This window comes from Pelodiscus sinensis, chromosome 1 (genome assembly GCF_049634645.1).
Source record: "Pelodiscus sinensis isolate JC-2024 chromosome 1, ASM4963464v1, whole genome shotgun sequence".
NCBI lineage: Eukaryota > Metazoa > Chordata > Testudines > Trionychidae > Pelodiscus > Pelodiscus sinensis.
This window is the reverse complement of record NC_134711.1, coordinates 209493752-209512930: the sequence shown is the minus strand read 5'-3', so window position 1 is coordinate 209512930 and position 19179 is coordinate 209493752. Positions and strand designations below refer to the sequence as shown.

Below are 19179 nucleotides of genomic sequence, written 5' to 3'. Positions count from 1 at the left end.
ACCACTAAGCTGCGTCCCAAACCTGCAGCTTCACTAAAGCCCAGGCAGCCGGAACAGCCGGCGCAAACCGTGGCACCCAAGGGTGGCATTGGCAGCATGGTGGTTGGTGCCAATGAGAGCTTCCTCAGAGCCGACCACAACGGCGCTGGCAGTGGCGCCATTTCCACAATGCCGGAGTAAGCGGTGCCAGCGTGAGTGCAGCACCCCATCTTGGCACCAGCCGTTACAGTGCCTGAGTCATCGGCACCGGGGAGCATGGCACCAGCCAGAGCTACAGCTCGTGCTCCCAGATCAGGAGTGGGCAGCCCAGCCCCCTTGACTCCTCTGCGCCGGAGCCGGTCTCACTCCCTTGCCTTCTCCTTGGCACTATCACCCACTTCTCTGGCACTGTGCTCTCCATTTTATTATGGTAGCCGCTACAGGTCTCCACTCTCTCTTGCCAGACTACCATCACCATTCCTGGCAGCCTCACTATCAAAGACCTCATTACCGCCAATCATCTATTTCTCCTGCCTCCTCCAGAGCGTCATACGGCCGTTCTCGCTCACCATATTCTCCACGTCATCATGGGCATTGCTCACACCGTTACTATCCAGAGAGACGCTCACCGCTGGACAGGCTATATGCTTGTGATGACTATTACACCCTTGACTCCCGCAGCAGGTATTCTTACTGCTCACACTCTGCCTATGACTATGCCTCTTTCAGACCCTCCCCGGCTCCTGCCCCCTCCACTCCTCCGGAACATGTGACCTCACCTTGTCAACTTCCATCGGAACCTGACCATGCGCCTTTCTCCGAACAGCTGATTGAGATCTTCCCAACAGACTCCTCCACCAGACAAAGCAGTCATCCCTGGCGAGGTCTCTCTGCCTGATGACTTTCGTCAGTTCCAAGAGCTGTTCAAGTGAGTAGCCATCATTTAGGAGATACCGCTGCAGGAACTCAAGGACAAGCAGCACAAACTTTTTAGAGATCTTCAGCCTCAGTACAGATCGTGCCTCGCCATTCCTTTGGACGAGGGTATTTTAGAGATTGCTGACGAAATATGGCACGCCCCGGCATCGGTGCTGCCAACTAACAAGAGGGCCGATATAGAAAATATTTCGTCCTCCCGAAGGGAATTGCTTTTCGCCAATCCTCAACCTAACTCCCTCGTGGTTGTGGCTTAACAGAGGGCTAAGACCTTGCAATTCAAACACCAAGCCTCCGATAAAGAGACTGGATCTTTTGGGCAGGAAAGTCTACACATCTGCAACCCTATTACTCAGAATCACTAATTACATGGGGCACCTCTCCAATCACACCTTCGACACCTTCTCACGTTTGCCTCCACTTATAGATCACTTACCTGACTCAAAAAAGTCTATATTGAAATTGGCATCCAGGAGAGCTACACGTCAGCAAGAACATCCCTTCAAATGGCCATGGACATCGCTGACACCACTGCTCATTCTACTGCCACTGCGATCGTTATGCGGAGAGCCTCTTACTTGCAAGCAGCTGGTGTCCCTAAAGAGTTACAGAGCAAGGTTGAGGACTTGCCCTTTGACAAGGACAAGCTTTTCGCTGAAAATACTGACACCGTCCTACACTCCTCAAAGGACTTATGCACAATGTTGAGGACCTTGGGGATGTACACGCCTCACTTCAGGAGACGCCGATACACGTCATACCTGCGCAGGTATGACTATTCATACGTCAGACATCAATGGCAGCAACAACATCAACAGAGGAGCTTTGATAATCAATGCTCACGCCAGAAACCCCAGTGACGTCGCAACAGGAATGGCCGTGGCCAAATGGGCCCCAATAACAAGTGCAAGTTCGATGCCTTGGTCGGGGGCGTGCAGACAGTCACAGGCAACATCACATGTCCGTCTACCCATTTCTTCCACCACCGGTTGAGGCCCTTTTTCCACCAATGGGCATCAATCACCACAGACAGATGGGTGCTGGAAATTTATTCAAATGGTCTACACGATCCCCTTCACTTCCATTCCCTCCCCAAACCCTTCCCTTCCCCCATCCCTTTTCAGGGACCCCTCTCACGAGGTCCTCTTGCGAACAGAAGTTGACCGCCTACTCCTTCTGGGGGGCTATAGAGACTGTCCCGGATGAATTCAGAAACAGGGGCTTCTACTCCCATTATTTCCTCACCCAGAAGAGATCTGGAGGTTGGCGACCCATACTAGACCTCTGCTGTTTGAACAAATTCCTGCGCAAACAAAGATTCAAAATATCACGTTGTCTGCCATCATTCCTGCACTGGAACATCACAACTGGTTTACCGCCCTCGACCTCTAAGACGCCTATTTCCACGTTGCTATCCACCCCTCTCTCAGGAGATTCCTACACTTTGTTGTCAGGAAGGACCACTAGCAATACAAAGTCCTACCCTTCGGGTTGCCCTCTGCCCCCAGGGTATTCTCAAAGATCCTGGCGGTAGTCGCGGCCTTCCTCCGACGGCAAGGAATAATCATCTTTCCATACTTAAACGACTGCCTCCTCAAGGCTTATTCTGCCTCCTAAGTTCTTCACATGATCCATCTCACCAGACGGACCTTCCACACCCTCGGGCTCCTCCAACAACCAAAAGTCCATTTTGCGCCCAACTCAGGACTTGGAATTTATAGGGGCTCGCTTGGACTCAGTTGCAGGCAGGGCCTTCCTGCCCTTACATTGTTTTCAGTCCATTCAGGACTTCATTCAAACCATCACTGGCAGTCCGACCATTCCACTCATAACCTAAGACTGATGGGCCATATGGCTGCCACAACATACGTGGTCCGATACGCCAGACTGCACTTCCGTGCCCTCCAATACTGGCTGACACTGGTTTACAACCACACCAGACACGACCTCCACAGGCCAGTAACGCCTCCCCTTTCCATTACATGGTCGCTCTTATAGTGGACCAACCGGCAAAATCTATTTTCTGGGGTACCTTTTCGCCAACAGCAGCCATACCACCACATTACAACAGATGCTTCCTTACTAGGATGGGGAGCCCACATGGGTCCCTTTTCAGCACCGGGCAAATGGTCACCATTGGAGAAGCGTCTGCACATAAACCTCTTAGAGCTACATGTGATTTTCAATGCCTGCAAATGTTTCTGTGCACATACCCAGAACACCACAGTGAGAATACTTACGGACAATGTCACAGCCATGTACTATGTGAACAGTCAGGGTGGAGCTTGCTCCCTTTCCCTGTGCACGGAAGCCATCTGCTTCTGGAATTGGTGCATTTGCCACGGAATAACACGTACGGCATCTTACTTACCTGGCACCATGAACGTGAACACAGACTTCCTCAGCAGGCACTTCGACGTGAAGCACGAGTGAGAGCTGCATGACGGGGTCCTGCACACAATTTTCCAACATTGGGGTACCCCTCGGATAGACCTGTTCGCGACCTTCAGCAACGCAAAGTGTCACAAGTACTGCTCCAGAGTGGGTCTCGGCCCAGCCTCCCTGGGAGGCGCCTTTCTCATCAGTTGGCATGGACCCCTCCTCTATGCCTTTTCCCCCAATTCCGATAATTCTGAGACTCCTTCAGAAAGTGAGGACGGACAGGGCGCGACTCATCCTCATAGCGCTGCATTGGCTGCACCAACATTGGCTCCACTTTTTTCATCGCCTATCCTCACGCGTATCCATCCACCTCCCGCTCCTCCCCAACCTCCTCACTCAGAACCTGGGGACGGTTGAGACATCCCGAGATTCACTCTCTGAACCTCACAACATGGTGCCTAACTGGCTGAACCCATCTGAATCTCAATGTTCGGCACTGGTTAGACACTTTCTTATACATAGTAGATGTCAAACAACAAGGAATACTTTCCTTCACAAGTGGCGCAGGTTCGCCTCCTGGTGTGCTGCTAAACATCATTGCCCTGAAGAAGCTCCTCTTCCTCTGGTATTGGACTATCTTATGCACCTAAAAGAGACCGGCCTTGCGTTAGCTTCTCTCAGAGTACATCTGGTGGCAATTTCGGCCTTTACATCACTGGTGGACAGAGCTTCCATCTTCGCTCATCCCACCACAAAGAGATTCCTCAAGGGCCTCACTAATTTAAGTCCACCACGAGACCCAATCCCACAATCATGGACCCTTGATGTGGTTCTTGAGGTCCTAATGAGGCCACCATTTGAACCGTTGGCCACCGTATCCTTACACTTCTAACCATAAAGATGCTTTTTCTACTTGCAATAACATCAGCACGCAGAGTAGGAGAGCTCTCTTTTCCTTGATGGCCACACCACCATACATGATATTCCGAAAGGATGGGGTAATATTAAGACTACACCCGAAGTTCATTCCAAAGATTGCATCCCATTTTCACGTCAACGAGCCAATAATTCTTCCAGTGTTCTACCCAAAACCCCATGCCTCACCACGAGAAGTAGCTCTCCATTCCCTAGATGCTCAGAGGGTCCTAATTTTCTATATCGACTGAACCATACCCTTCAGACGCCCTGACCCTTTGTTAGTCTTTCTGGCACCTAGGTCAAAAGGACAACCGATATCCTCCCAAAGGATCTCCAACCTTATAACCTCCTGAATAACAAAAGCCTATGCCACAAAACGTATACCCCTCCCATCCCACCCACGTGCCCATTCCACCAGAGCCACGGCTGCGTCGATGGCCTTTCTTAAAGGGGTTTCCCTTAAAGACATTTGCAGGATGGCCACTTGGTCCTCCCACAACACTTTTGCTAGACACTATTCTTTATCACTGGGCACTCGCTTGGACGATGCGGTGGCAACTGCGGTGCTCTCCACAGCAGATAACTAGGGCCTTCTGTTCTGGCAGCTACTGCTACGCAGTCACCCACAGTGGAGCACCCGCAGGGACATCCTCGAAGAAGAAAGCGAAGTTACTCCCCTTGGTGCAGTAACTGTCATTCTTTGAGATGGTGTCCCCGCGGGTGCTCCACTACCTACCCTCCTCCCTGCTTCGGAGTCCGCTTTTCTTTGTGTCTTATAGACTGTGAGGTGGTCTCGAGGAACTGGCGGTTGGCCAGACAGTGCGCAGGAAAAGAGCACGAACGCTGCAAGCACAGCAGCGCATGTGCGGCCCGGCCAAATACTGCTTCCAACAAGGCTCCATTCTGCGGCGCCGGGGCAAGCCCAGCACCCACAGTGGAATACCCGCGGGGACACCATCTCGAAGAACGACAGTTACTGCACCAAGGTGAGTAACTTTACTTTCCTTCTGCCCTGGCTCCTTGTGGCTCCTGGAAGTGGCCAACAAGTCCCTGTTACCTTTAGATGCAGGGGTGTGGCCTGGGAGGTTCTGCACACTGCCCTCGTTCCTGGAGGTCCTCCCCCTACAGCTCCAACTGATTGGGAACTGAGACCAATGGGGGGGAGGGGCAATACGTGGAGCCCTTCCTAGCTTCCACCATAGACCTAGGGGCTGCAGGTTCCTGGCATTTGTTTCTGGGATCTGTAAGGGCCACACTCCCAACCTCGTACCCCAGCCTGGATTCACTCCCACACCCAAACTCTCTCCCAAAGCCTTCACACTCCCCATCCCAACCTCAGCCCTGAGCCCCCTACTGCATCCCAAACCCCTCATCCCTGGCCCTATCCCAGAGCATCCCTAGCTGGAGCCTGCATTTCCTCTTGCACACCTGCCCCAACCTGCTGAAAGTGAGTGAGGGTTGGGGAGATCAAGTGACAGATAGGGAGATGGAAGAAGTTGGAGGGGTGGGGCCTTGAAGAAAGTGTGGAGTGGGGCAAGAGTGTTTGGTTTTGTGTAATTAGAATGTTGGCAACCCTAGATCTTGGTCAAGTCAGTTTATCTTTGCGTCAATATTTTATCTGTAAAATATATGCAACTAATCTTTGAGTATTTTGCTTCTCTAATGAAAGGAACTTTGGAAGGGCATGATGTATTTTCGCAATGCTAGTTTTTGGAATTCTCCACCTATCTTTTGTCTTGCAGGATTGGGATGATTCAGTCTGGCTCATCATACTGTGATTATAAAAAATACTTGTGGGATAAGACAGGCTAGTGTGAAGATGATGCAAGGGAGTGTTGTGAGGACTTATTCCTTAGCTCATTGGAGAAAAGGGAGATGTCCTTATTCTCTTTGGATATGTTCTGGAGAAACTGGGTATCCTCCTTACAAAATTATGTAATTTTTTTGAGGGAGAGAGGGAAGAGGAGGAATAAACACAACTTTGATGAATTTCTAGCTCTTGAGATCACTATGAATAGATGAGAGAGTGATCTCACAATCCCTTCCTCCTCTTGCCCCTCCCCCACCCCTACTTGCTTGATCCAGCAACAAAGAACATTGACCGGTAGGAGTTTCTGGGATAACCTTCCCATGTTCAAATTAGGATGCTAAATTCAAATAATTGTCTACTGCCTTCCAACAATCTTCCGCCCCTCTTCCCCCCCCCCCTTGCCAAAAGGACACATTCTCCCATAAGTCATTGGGAAAGAATCATATAGTGTTCAGATTACTGTCGAACAAAGACCCTACTTACATTACTGCAGAAGTCCTAGTGATACACCCGGGCAAGTACTGTGTCCTCACTGGTGCTGTAACTCTAGCATGGCTTTGCAGTGTGGCTGCTAACATCTGAGCTAGGCTACCACAGGTACTCAGCACTGGGTGCTGTTACCTGAGTTAATGCAGCAGAGAAAGTATTACTAGAAAGAGAATACAATGGGTAAGGGCCATTATTAGTTGTGATGTTGTGTGACTAGATAGCTTATCTCATTTGTCTGTCTGTGCAGTTCATGTGGTTGCCATCACCAGAGTATTTGGATGCTTCCCTAATATTTATTAACAGAGATAACAAAACTGTCTCTTAGAAAAATAACTAAAAAGAGAGCGACTTTGCTCACAGGTAGAGAAGTATGCATGAAGAATGTATGTGGGCAGCGGGAGGAGAATTTCATAGTTTTAAAAGTAGTAAGGCTCTGTCTTACAGTATTTATATCTCTTTAGGGTGTGAGTTGCGTTATCTAGTCCAGGACCAGTGAAGGTTTCGTTGTATACATAAGCCCTATTAGCTGATAGGTCTGTAGTTCCCTAAATGTAGCTCCCTCATGGCTATAGAGGATGAGGCAGTTTCTCAAGGAGATAGGGCAAGTTCCATGTCAGATTTTGAATATTGGTCCAGTGACCTCAAACTGCACTCAGTTCAGCGGGGCGGTCAGTGTAGAGCAATGTTTCTTAAACATTTTAAGACCGAGGAACACCAAACAATTTTTTTATGAGGAATGCCAAGGATTTTTTTTTTTGGTTGAGGGGGGGAAAAAGGGGGAGGGAGGGTCAGGGGGGAAGTTATTGAGCAAAAAAAGGTCACCTGCCCTTTTAAGGGTGGCCATTTTGAACTTTGTTGTTCTCCGTGGCACACTTCCTACTGCAGTGTGCCGTGGAACACAATTTAAGAAACACTGGTGTAGAGCACCGGGATGTGCTTGCTATGGATGTAAAATCCTGTTTAATTGGTTATCTTAATCAATTTAAAGGAGAGGTGGGTGGGAGAGGGCTGATCAGAGCAGCACTTGCCTGTGGTGTGCCCCGTGGTCCTGGAGTAGCTCCCTGCCTGTGGCAGGCGGGAAGTTGCTCTAGTCCCTGCCAGTTAACCAGAACCTAACCCTCTCTTATTTGGATATCTGGTTGCACTGCAGAGTTCAACAACTGTAGGTTGCAAACTGATATAGCAATGTGAAGGAGGAGGATGTTTTCTGGTTCTGTTCTTGGTGTCCCCTTAGGCCTTCCTACATTTGGGCTCTGCATGGCTGTTGTCAAAACATCTCTTTGTTGCAGCATACTGCAGTGCTTGCTGGAGGGAAGGGGAGTTGTGCTGAAGAACAGAAACAAGACTGTTTTGTGGATGCAGAGCACGATGCTGACTTTTCATCAAGAAATATGTACTTACTGGGGAGAAGGAAAAAAATATTTCTTCCAAGGATGAGCTAATATATATCCAGTTTGTGAAAAAGCTGGCTCCAGAGTGTCCCATTTAACTAGACATATGCCTAGGAAAATACAAGACCAGAATTCTGATGTTTTCAGAAGACCTATACCTGCAGATGGACTGGCAGGATCCATTCAGTCAGGTATGGTATCACTCTCATTGTACCCTGATTTTTCTAAAGGATCTTACAGAAATTAAGGCATGTTTTAGCATATAGGCACCTATAAGCCAAAGGTCCGTTAGTGATACTTTATATTTTAAAATAAAGGGATTTCATCAGTAAGGTATACACACATCTTCTGAGCAATTTATCTCTAACTCCCAGTTGCTGGGAATAGAGAGATGTTGGTAATCCTGCCTGGATGCAGTACTTGAATTATATTGATCTCTGATATGTCTGTCTGATAAATGTGAAGGGACCGCGTTCCTCCAAATTCCAAACAAAAGAAATTCACTACTTTACTCTCCTATCCTCCTCCCACTCAAAAAAAAAAAAGTCCTACCCCTGTAGGCAGTGTGTGTGGTACTATGCCTCTTGCTTTGTGTCCTTTTTGTAATATGTTATAAGTTTTCATAGAACACTAGAACTGGAAGGGACCTTGAGAGGTCATCAAGTCCAGTCCCCTGCCTTCATGGCAGGACCCAACACTGTCTAGACCATCTCTAATAGATGTCTGTCTAACCTGCTCGTAAATATCTCCAGAGATGTAGATTACACAACCTCCCTAGGCAACTTATTCCAGTGTTTAACCACCCTGACAGTTAGAAAGTTTTTCCTAATGTCCAACCTAAACATCCCCTGCTGCGGTTTAAGCCCATTGCTTCTTGGTCTACTCTCAGAGGCTAAGGAGAACAATTTTTCTCCCTCCTCCTTATGACACTTTTTAGATACCTGAAAACTACTATCATGTCCCCTCTTAGTCATCTACTTTCCAAACTAAACAAGCCCAATTCTTTCAGTCTTCCTTCATAGGTCATGTTCTCTGGACTTTTAATCATTTTTGTTGCTCTTCTCTGGACCGTCTCCAGTTTCTCCACATCTTTCTTGAAATGCGGTGCCCAGAACTGGACACAGTATTCTAATTGAGGCCTCATCAGCACAGAGTAGAGCAGAACAATGACGACTTGTGTCTTGTTCACAACACACCTGTTAATGCATCCCAGAATCATGTTTGCTTTCTTTGAAACAGCGTCACACTATTGACTCGTATTAGCTAGTGGTCCGCTATGACCCCTAGATCCCTTTCTGCATTACTCCTTCCTAGACAGTCGCTTCCCATTCTGTACTGTGAGACCAATTGATCCTTCCTAAGTGAAGCACTTGGCACTTGTCCTTATTAAACTTCATCCTATTTACCTAAGACCATTTCTCCAATTTGTCCAGATCATTTTGAATTATTACCCTATCCTCCAAAGCAGTTGCGATGTGTCCCAGCTTCGCGTCATCTGCAAACTTAATAAGCGTATTCTCTATGCCAATATGTGAATTGTTGATGAAGATATTGAGCAGAACTGGTCCCAAAACAGACCCCTGCGGAACCCACTTCTTATGCCCTTCCAACAGGATCGTGAACCGTTAATAACTACTCTCTGAGAACAGTTATCCAGCCAGTTATGCACCCACCTTATTATTTCCCCATTTAAGTTGTATTTGCCTAGTTTATTGGTAAGAATACAATACAAGACCATATCAGATGCCTTACTGAAGTCTAGGTATACCATGTCCACTGCTTCTCCCTTAGCCACGAGACTCGTCATCCTAACAAAGAAAGCGATCAGATTGGTTTGACATTTGTTCTCTACAAATCCATGCTCGCTGTTACCTATCACCTAATTATCTTCTGTATGTTTGCAGATGAATTACTTAATTATTTGCTCCATTATCTTTTCTGGCACAGAAGTTAAACTGACTGGTCTGTAGTTTCCTGGATTGTTCTTAGTTCCCTTTTATAGATTGGTAGTATATTTGCCTGTTTCTAGTCTTCTGCAATCTATCCTGTCCTCCATGATTTTTCAAAGATGATAACTAAAGGCTCAAATACCTCCTCTATCAGTTCCTTGAGTATTCTAGGATGCATGTTTTGTACTTTTTCCACTTAACGATCTGTCTGTATCAATAAAAGGGGGTATCTCTTGGTCCCAAATTGGTAAGTTAAACAAAATTGGATGAAATATCAATGTATTTTTACACTAGTGTATATATATTTTAAATAGGGGATTTATATGTGGTCTAATGTATTGGAAAGCTTGACTCTATTTTGTTCTCTCATTCAAGATTAATATTAGTAATTTATTTTTAATATTATTGGGGTTTGAAATAGGAAGGAATCTGGCAGTTGTTAAAACCACTTCCTTTCAGTTCTAAACTTAAAATGACCCACTGAAAAACTTCCACATAAAATTTACACAACTTTTATGCTAGATGAGCTCAACTTGGTGAAGCCAGGGCAGTCAAAGTGCTGCCCAAAGTACTAAAATGGAGCTCGTAGTATTTTCTTTGAGACTTGGAAATATGGCATGTTAACCAAAATGAAGGGATAAGTAGAGCCTATACATTATTAAGATGACTAAATTATTCTGTGTGCACTTGGTCTTTGCTTGGTTGGACTTTTTGCAAAAGAATGGTTAAATAAGTTGCATTTGTTTAACAGCTTTAATTGTGTGCTTGAGGCAAGTTTAGGCAAGTGTCACTTGGTTTTGAGGACCTGCTTGTATCTAAAAAACTAAAATAAAACTCTACTGTTGGTAATATTATCAACCCCAAGTATTCAAAAGTCATGAGAAGTTTAAAAAAAGACCCAAAGTCATAAGAACTAAAAAATAAATTGTAGGTACTTTTATATTGCCTTTTGGTTTTGACACTTTTAGGGTTTGCATTTTAAATTTTTCTTTTGCAACCATGAGTGTTAGAAACTTAGCTTTAGAAATGGAAACAGATGTTCACTTGATTTTTTTTTTCACTGCAAGAACTGGAATTTAAGAAAAGCACCAGCCAGGTATTACAATGCTCTCAGTAAATCATGAGAATTGCTAGCATTGGTGCTTTTAAAGATAAGTATGTAAGTTCTTATGACAGATTAAAGACTGAACTAGGCACACATGTGAAAGCCTTGAGTGAAATGAGTTTTTCACAGAAATATGAGAACTGTAGGTGAAAGGTTTGTTTTAATGTATTCAGAGAATTATAATATCTTTGCTAATATTTTCTTTCAAAAAGTTGTGTTTATCTTCCAGTTTTTGGTGGATTTTCCCCCTCAATTGAAGATGACACAGTTTTATTATACTGTACACTTTTTTTGGTCCAGGTTTCTCTTCTTGTACTATTCTGTGGACAGCTATGCTGTTGCTCATATTTTGATTCTATCCACTTTCACAGCTGTCAGTAGGGTTCTGAATACATATGGCCAAAACTCAGAATTTCCAGTTTGTAGGAAATTTCATATTTTGTTTTTTTTCTGATTTAGACCAAAATAAAAATTCTCAATTTCCCCATGAACTGGAAATTGTGGAAAACTTTCACTGTGGAAACCTATGGTGTTTGTAAAACAACAACAAAAATATTTCAGCAGCTTCTGAACGAAATTGACATTCTTGTCACTTTTGTCAATGCCTGTCCTTAAGTAGCAGTGTTTTTCTCTGGTGATCCTAGGTGTGGCACACCATTTGGGAGTGGGGAACCAGCTGTTCAGGGTCTGGTAGCTAATCCATGCCATAGGCACTGGATACCCTAAATATCCTCAGCCTAGGCAAGCTGTCAAACCAAGTACAGTTTCTAATGGAACTCTGCCTGTGGATCAGCATAATTTTGTTTAAACACAGTAGGCTTCTGTGAAACATTTTGGGTTTCTAGTTTGTATTTTCTGATGAAACTCTTTTCTGAATAGCAGCAGTGAAACTGACAAAATCTGTGTTTCACTGTCCTGCTACTTACTAGATATACAGCAGCAGCTGAATCACTAGAACTGCATCACTTTTTGTAAAGTTCTTTGCAACTGAGGCTTAATATATTTTTTTCAAATGAAGTTATTAAATTTTGGATAAATTACACTAAGTCAAAGCTCACCAGGGAAATTTCTGATAACCACTAGAAGTTGAACAATACATTTTTCAAATGAATTAAACTTATTTAAAATCAGTTATATTTTCCAGAACTCACAGCTGGTTTTACATTAGTAGAGATGCTTGCAATTTGAGGACACCCTTCTCTTGCAGGGGAAGAAAAGGTAGAACCTTGGTTTATATAAACAACAGGAGGAAGATTAGTTTTGTATGATCAAAAGGTATAAAAGGAATCTCTCTGGATAATCACATGAAAAATGTGCTCATTCCTATTAAATAGAATTACTTATTTTTAAAATGAAATTTTATTTTCCTGAGGAAATGTCACATTGTTTACATTGAGATTACAACTTCTAGTACTAGAGACGGTCACTGGGGTGGGGTACTGTAGTTGTTCTCACTGTTTCCAGCCATGTTTGACAAAAGTTCTATCTGCAGAACAGGTATGCAGTAGGTAGTGGTATGAATAGTCTGCTGCAAGTGTAGCTTCCTTCTGATCAGGTAGGTTCCTTATATAGAATCTTGCAAGTGTGTGATGCTTGTGGGAACTCTAATCCAGGAACTTGTATCAAATTTGACAAGATTGCAGTGACTTGTATCTCTCACAAAGAGGATGCCAATGCTATGCTATCAACAGATTTCTCACTTTTTTTAAACATGAGGGTACACAGGCTCTTCATTGGAACAGGATGATTCATTTGTCTTTAGACTTATCTTCTAAGCAAGTGTTGGAATCCTGCAGAACAGTTGAGCTCTCCTAACTCATTTTGGTAAGCATTGCTCATTAAGATACCCTGGGTATAAGGAAGTCAGGAGTAGTCCTTCGGTCAGGAATAACCTGGCCTACAGTCTGGGTTCAGCAGGGCCATGAGAGAAATAGGAACAGACTTCTGTGGGAAGGTTTTGGGGTTTTGTCTATTTTATGCCTGAAACATAAGTGGTATGTTTCAACATCTATAACACGTGGTGACTGTTCTGGAATAGGGTAGAAATGGGAATATCACTTGTTCATATTAATTCCTTATAAAGTAAAGCAAAGGAGGACTGGTTATCTAAATTCTGGATAGGATGTTTTACTCAGAAGTTGGAATTTGTTTTGATCATACAAACTTTTATATCTTTTTTTAATCCTATTTATCATTAGTTTGTGCAAGAACCAATTCAGACACAATGTCAAAATAACATAGGATGAAGGGGCAAACGAGGTCCGTGGTCATTTCCTCAGTTCTTCAAACTAAGTTTAGTGAGATCAAATTGTTAGCACAATATCTGCACAAGAATTTCATTTACTGGTATGGTAGAGGAGGCAGCTCTGAGCAATTCCCTGCCAAACTCCCTGGCTGTAATTAGCTTTGAAGAAAAAGACAAAGAACAGTACATAAATAATGGGGCACTGTCAGAACTGAAAAGCACAAAATGAGACTTCTCCCACCCCTTTTAAGAACAACTGAGTTTGAAGTATTTAATTAATAGCACAATTCCTTTTCCTCTTTACCCCTTCCCTCCCCAAAATCCCTTTACCCCTGCAAAACATGGGCTGAAGCAGCCTTCGGGTGTTACTTGATCGTCTGGGTTACTGTCTTTGTTGTGCCATCCTTTGCCTCTTATGAGCTAGCAAGAGACTGAAGATGATATATTTCCTATACTAAGAGCAGGAATCCTGATTATTTCAAATTCCTTGTCTTAGGAGAATAGAGCTGGCAATAAGAGGGGCAAGGTTATAGCGTGTTTGTATCTGATACCAACAAACCCATTATCCTTTGGCTTATTTGTTTTTTGTTCTTTTTGGTTTTGTTCCAGTCTATGAACTGGGCATGTCAGATTTTGAGTTGCCTTGTTTCAGAGGGCTAATTTTTCTCACTTTAAAACACTTAAATGCCTCTTTTGTAAGTAGAGGAAGCGAGAAGAACACTGTCCATTGAAAACATTTAGAAAATGCCCATGTAATTAAAACATACTATAAGCTTTAACTAAAAGTAAAAAATTGTCATATCTTTCTGTTTGTCAAAAACAAGATTTTAAGTTTAACGTGTACAAAACAACAGCAACATTCCATTTAATATTTAGCAAACTAGCATTGTTTCTTCCAATGGTAGGGAATGCAGGAAATATAATCCTATTCTTTTTTTACTACTAGCTGTTGTTCACTATTAGCAGTGACGAAGAAAAGGTGGCTTCTAAATCTGGGTATTTAATGCAAATAGTATTCTCTTGCATAAGCTGCATAGCTACAGAATCATCACACACTGTCATTAAAACTGTGACTCACAGCACTCAACAGAAGGTGTGCTTCAAGCCTTAAAAGTACTAATAGAATTATTGCAGTCTGATAAACACCCTGCAGTGGAAAAATACTTCAGCTACCATATCATATGATATTGTGTACCTTGTCATGCATATATTTTTGCCTTGCTCCTTTCTCTCCCCCGCCTTCAAAAACTTATCATTTGAGAAGACAGATGGGATTTTTCTAACCTCACTAGCATTCTGCAGGGTTGAAGATATGGATGTAAATAGATGAAATGAAATGCATTTAAGATCCTGAGTCTTGGAGAATACCTTAAAATGAAGCTTTTAGTTTAATAAATAAGAGACTTACGAGTTTTTTTTCCAGTTCAACAGATTGCATATAAAAAGTGTTTTAATTAAAAAAAAAAAACCTACTATTTTAGGGCTTGCTTTCAGATATGTATTTTTATATTCAAAAGAAAAAGCTATTTTTTGTTGGTAAGAGGAAAATATTACAATAATTATCTTGAAAGCTGTTAAAGTCTGAGTAGATTTTAAATATGGATTTTGAGGTCTGAGCAGGTTTTTTTAGATATGTAGATATAGACATGATGAAAATATAAAGCAAATTACAACCCAAAATCTTCTCCCTGTGTTTGGCTGTTCTTGTTCCTCTCTGAGATTCTTAACCAGAACCTAGGTTACCCTGATCAAAGGACTATTCCTGCATTCCTTATATCCAGGTCAGGTTAATGAGCAATACCTGAGTGAGATAAGGAATAATTGGCATCTTTTTATAATAAAAACCCCACTAGCAAACAGCTTTTCTAGCAGTGACTAAAAGTCCTCAACCATTTTTAATCTTCTGGTCTCTTATCTTAAAAAGAAAAATGATTGTACTGTATTATTAAGAGAGAAGAGATTCTCAGGTGCAGTACAGCAAACCTAATGATAATTCTTCGCTATTTTCTTACGACTTAACTGAGTCAGTAGAACACCTAATAGTTGTGTAAGGATAACAGAGGAAACTGGATATTAAGACCCTGCTAGTGGTCTGTGTTAAGAACAAGGAAGGAATTGTATTTTTAGCCATTCTGTGTCACTGAGAAACCATTACAATCTCATGCATAAATTTGTTGTTTTCCTGGTTGGTGGCATATCCTTTTTTTTTTTTTTTTTTTTTTTTGGCTTTGCATTTTGTTATGCATAATGAGTAGACTCTCACACTGTATAATTACTGTCTTGCATAGATTACATGAAGCTGCATATGTGAATTTTTCCAACTCAGAGATTTAACTTCTTGGTGGCTTTGAGATTTATTTATTTTTTTACTATTCTTTGTTTAGCTTAAAATCTGATGTTTAACCATTCTTTTTCAGAGGGACCTCCTTTTTAAGGTTCTTGTGTCCTGGGTATAATTATACAGATTGGAATTGGTTCTGTTTGTCAATAATAAACTAATTTGTAGTCAGAGAGAGAGAGAGAGCCATGTTAGCCTGTATCTTCAAATACAACAAATCCTTTGGCACTTGAAAGGTGAAACAGATTTATTTAGGCATTGGTTTTAGTGGATAAGAACCACTTGATTAGGGTGGATATGGCTCACTCCCAGCAACTGATGGGGGAGATAAATATCAAGAGAGGGGAAATCATTTTTGTGGTGAGAGAACCATTCTAAGTCCATATTCAGTCTTAATTTGATTGCAAATGTAACACAAATGAAATGCAGCTGTGCTGTTTCTCCTTGTAGTCTGGTTTTGAAGGGTTTTTTTTTGATCAAGGTATAGCTGCTTTTTAGTCTCTTACTGAGTGTCTACAGAGGTTAAAGTGTTATACTGGTTTTAGTATGTTACTTTTCTTGATGTCTGATTTGTATCAGAGACTGTTTGGTTTAGCCCTGTGGTCCCCAACACGGTGCCTGCGGGCGCCATGGAGCCCGCGGGGGCATTTCCATGCGCCCGCCAGGTGCTCGGGGCTGGCCTGGCCCCGGGCACATGGCGCGCGGCGCTTGGCGGGGGGAGCGCCGGCCCCGGGCGCCCGACAACCTGAAAAGGTTGGGGACCACTGGTTTAGCCAGTATACACGTCAAAGGAGCATTGGTGGCACAAGATGGCATACATTAGGTTAGTAGATGTACAGGTGGATGAGCCCTTGTTGATATGGCTGATATGGTTAAGTCCTATGATGATGTCACTTGTGTAGATATGTGGATAATTGGCAACGGGTTTTATTGCAGGGATAAGTTCCTGGGTTAGTGTTTCTGTGGTGTGGTGGGTGGCTGCTCATGAGTATTTGCTTCAGGTTGGGGGTCTGTCTATAGGTGAGGACTTGAGAGAGTAAGAGACCATTTTCTAGGATAGCTTGTAGATTATTAACAATGTGTTGGAGGGTTCTAGCTAGGGGCTATAGATGATAGCCAGGTATTTTCCTTATTGGGCCTGTCCTGAAGTAGGTGTCTTGCGGATATTTGTCTGGCTTGGTCAGTCTGTTTCTTCACTTCCCCAGGTGGGTTAGTTTTAAGAATGCTTGATCAAGATCTTGTCAGTGGTTGTCTCTTCTGAAGGATTGGAGCAGATGTAGTTTTATCTTAGGGCTTGGTTGTAGACAATGAATTGTGTGATGTGTCCTGGATTGTGTGATGTGTCCTGGATGGAAGCGAGAAGCAAGTAGATAAGAATAGATGTCAGTAAGCTTCTGGTATAGGAAGGTGTTTAAGTGGCCATCATTTATTTATACTGACATTTATAAGGTAACTTTGTGGGATTCATGTTAAGCTTTTGTGATTATTCATCTGCATGTCTGCTTTGACTCATTGTCCAGACTAGCTGTAGTCACCATATTTTACATCCTATTTTGTACAACTTATGGCCTAGCTTGAATAGCAGAAAGAGGTTGGTTCTTGTTGTAAATGGGCACCTGAAGTGCAATAGCAATTAATGATGGAAATCCCGAAGAGAACCTGGCCACTTTATGTAAATTAAGCTTGTGAAATAATCTTCAATCAATTCTTTCCTCCAGCCATGTGACAAACATTGCAAGCTATTGTTTCTTTCATCTTCTGGCTTCTCCTATTGTGTTCATCTGCTGCAGCCTAATGGCCAAATAGCTTCTTCTTTGATAACTGCTCTCTCAATATGCATTGACAGAAATTGTTTGGGAATGTAAAAATAAAGTTAGGAAGTCCAAAAAGTAAACTGAATAACAGTTAGCAAAAAATTCAAAACATATTAATTTTTTTAAAAGCAGAAAGCCTGCTAAACAACCAGTAAGACCACTGCACAATCAAGACGCTAACAGAGCACTCATAAGGTCATTGTGGAGAAACGAAATGATTTCTTTGAATCAGTCTTCACAGCTGAGGATGCAAGGGAGGTTGACAAACCTGAGCCATTCTCTTTAGGTGACAGATCCAAGGTGACTGTCCCAGGTTGACAGATCATTAGAAGAGATTTTTGGAACAAACTGATAAACTAAACAGTAGCAAGTCAGGCTGTACCCATGAAAGTTCATGATACTTTCTCTTTTTTTTTTTTTTTTTTTAAACAACAACAAATGGTGTGGTAGCACTTTAGTCCGTTAGTCTGTTACAGAAAAAAAACAACAAATGGTCTGGTAGCCGTTTAATCTATAAAGGGCTACCAGACCATTTGTTGTTTTTTTCTGTAACAGACTAACTTGGCTACCCCCTGAAGCTTCTATATATTTTTTGTTAGTCTCTAAGGTGCCACACGACTATTCATTGTTTTAAAGTTACACACTAACATGGTTAACCCTCTGAGAATAGGTCCAGATGGCATTCATTCCAGAGTTCTGACTCAAATGTGAAATTGTGGAACTACTAAATGTGGTTTCTAACCTATCCTTTTAAATCAGCTTTTGTACCAAATGACTGGGAAGATAGTTATTGTGACACCAATTTTCAAGAAGGGCTCTAGAGGTGATCCTGGCAATTAGAGACATGTAAATCTAACTTTAATACTGGAGAAATTGGTTGAAACTATTATAAAGAACTACACAAGGTAAGTAAGCTCTTTAATCATCTATTATGTCTTTTCTCTTGGTCTTTCTCTTGCTCTAAAACAATCTCTTGGAAGGTAGAGTTAAAATCTTTATCAAAACCATTTCTTTCCTATGCGCCTGCTGATTTTTTTATGTATGCTTATTTGTGAGTGGACTACTGACTTGTTTTCCTGAGTTGATTTGGAAAAGGTAAAGGGGCAAGGATAGGGATGTAAGCAAGTAGTTGATAAGCTTACGCTTATCAGGTAGTCTAGTCGACTATTTGACTATGTGCTCCGTTCCCCCCCCCCCTTGCTGTCTGCGTATCAGGGGGAGCAGGTGCTAGGGGGAGCTGGCTTAAAAGCCAGTTCTCCCCAGCACCATCTCTGTGGTGCTGCCTGCCCTCCTCCCTATGCACTGCTTTCTCTGTCAAGGGCTGCTGCCAGAGCAGCCTCTGCCCATGGTCAGCCCGGGCTGTTGCGAGCAGGGTCTGCTGCCGGAGCAGCTTCTGTCCACGGAAGCTGGGGCTGGCTACGGACAGGGGCTGCTGGATCCGACTCCTACTACATTTAAAATGCAGAATCTCAGTAGGTCCCAGCTCTGTCCTCTTTCACTCCAGGTTCCGGATCTACCCCGCTGTGCCTTTGAAGTTTAAATGTAGTAGGAGCTGGGCTGCCTGTGTGCCCGGCTCCTACAATGTTTAAACTGCAGAGCTCCAGTGGAGGTAGCTCCTTCTGAGCGCCATTTTTAAAACCCTGCAGCTCTGATTCAGTAAGCACAGGAGGGCTGGGGGAGAAGCTGGCGGGAGACGGAGTCATTGGGGAGGGGGGCACAGGAGCGGCTTTGCGAGCAGCACTTTTGGGGGGCAAGAGCCGCATGTGGCTTGTGAGCTGCGGGTTGGTCACAGCTCATGTTGAGGGAGACATCACATGGCCAGC

The 19179-nt window shown here is 43.3% G+C and overlaps 1 protein-coding gene across 7 annotated transcripts in view; it reads left to right on the top strand.

The window, feature by feature from the left end:
• Positions 1-19179, top strand: part of CDKL5 (cyclin dependent kinase like 5) — a 161354-nt gene that overhangs the window by 29608 nt on the left and 112567 nt on the right. Inside the window, exons 1-2 of one of the 7 annotated variants that reach the window (XM_075913837.1) lie at positions 6536-6694; positions 7804-8096. The exons of the other annotated variants lie outside the window; for them this stretch is intronic. The gene's annotated coding sequence lies outside the window, so the exon portion shown is untranslated. Of the gene's footprint in view, positions 1-6535; positions 6695-7803; positions 8097-19179 lie in introns of those variants that run through there. 7 annotated transcript variants of the gene reach the window in all.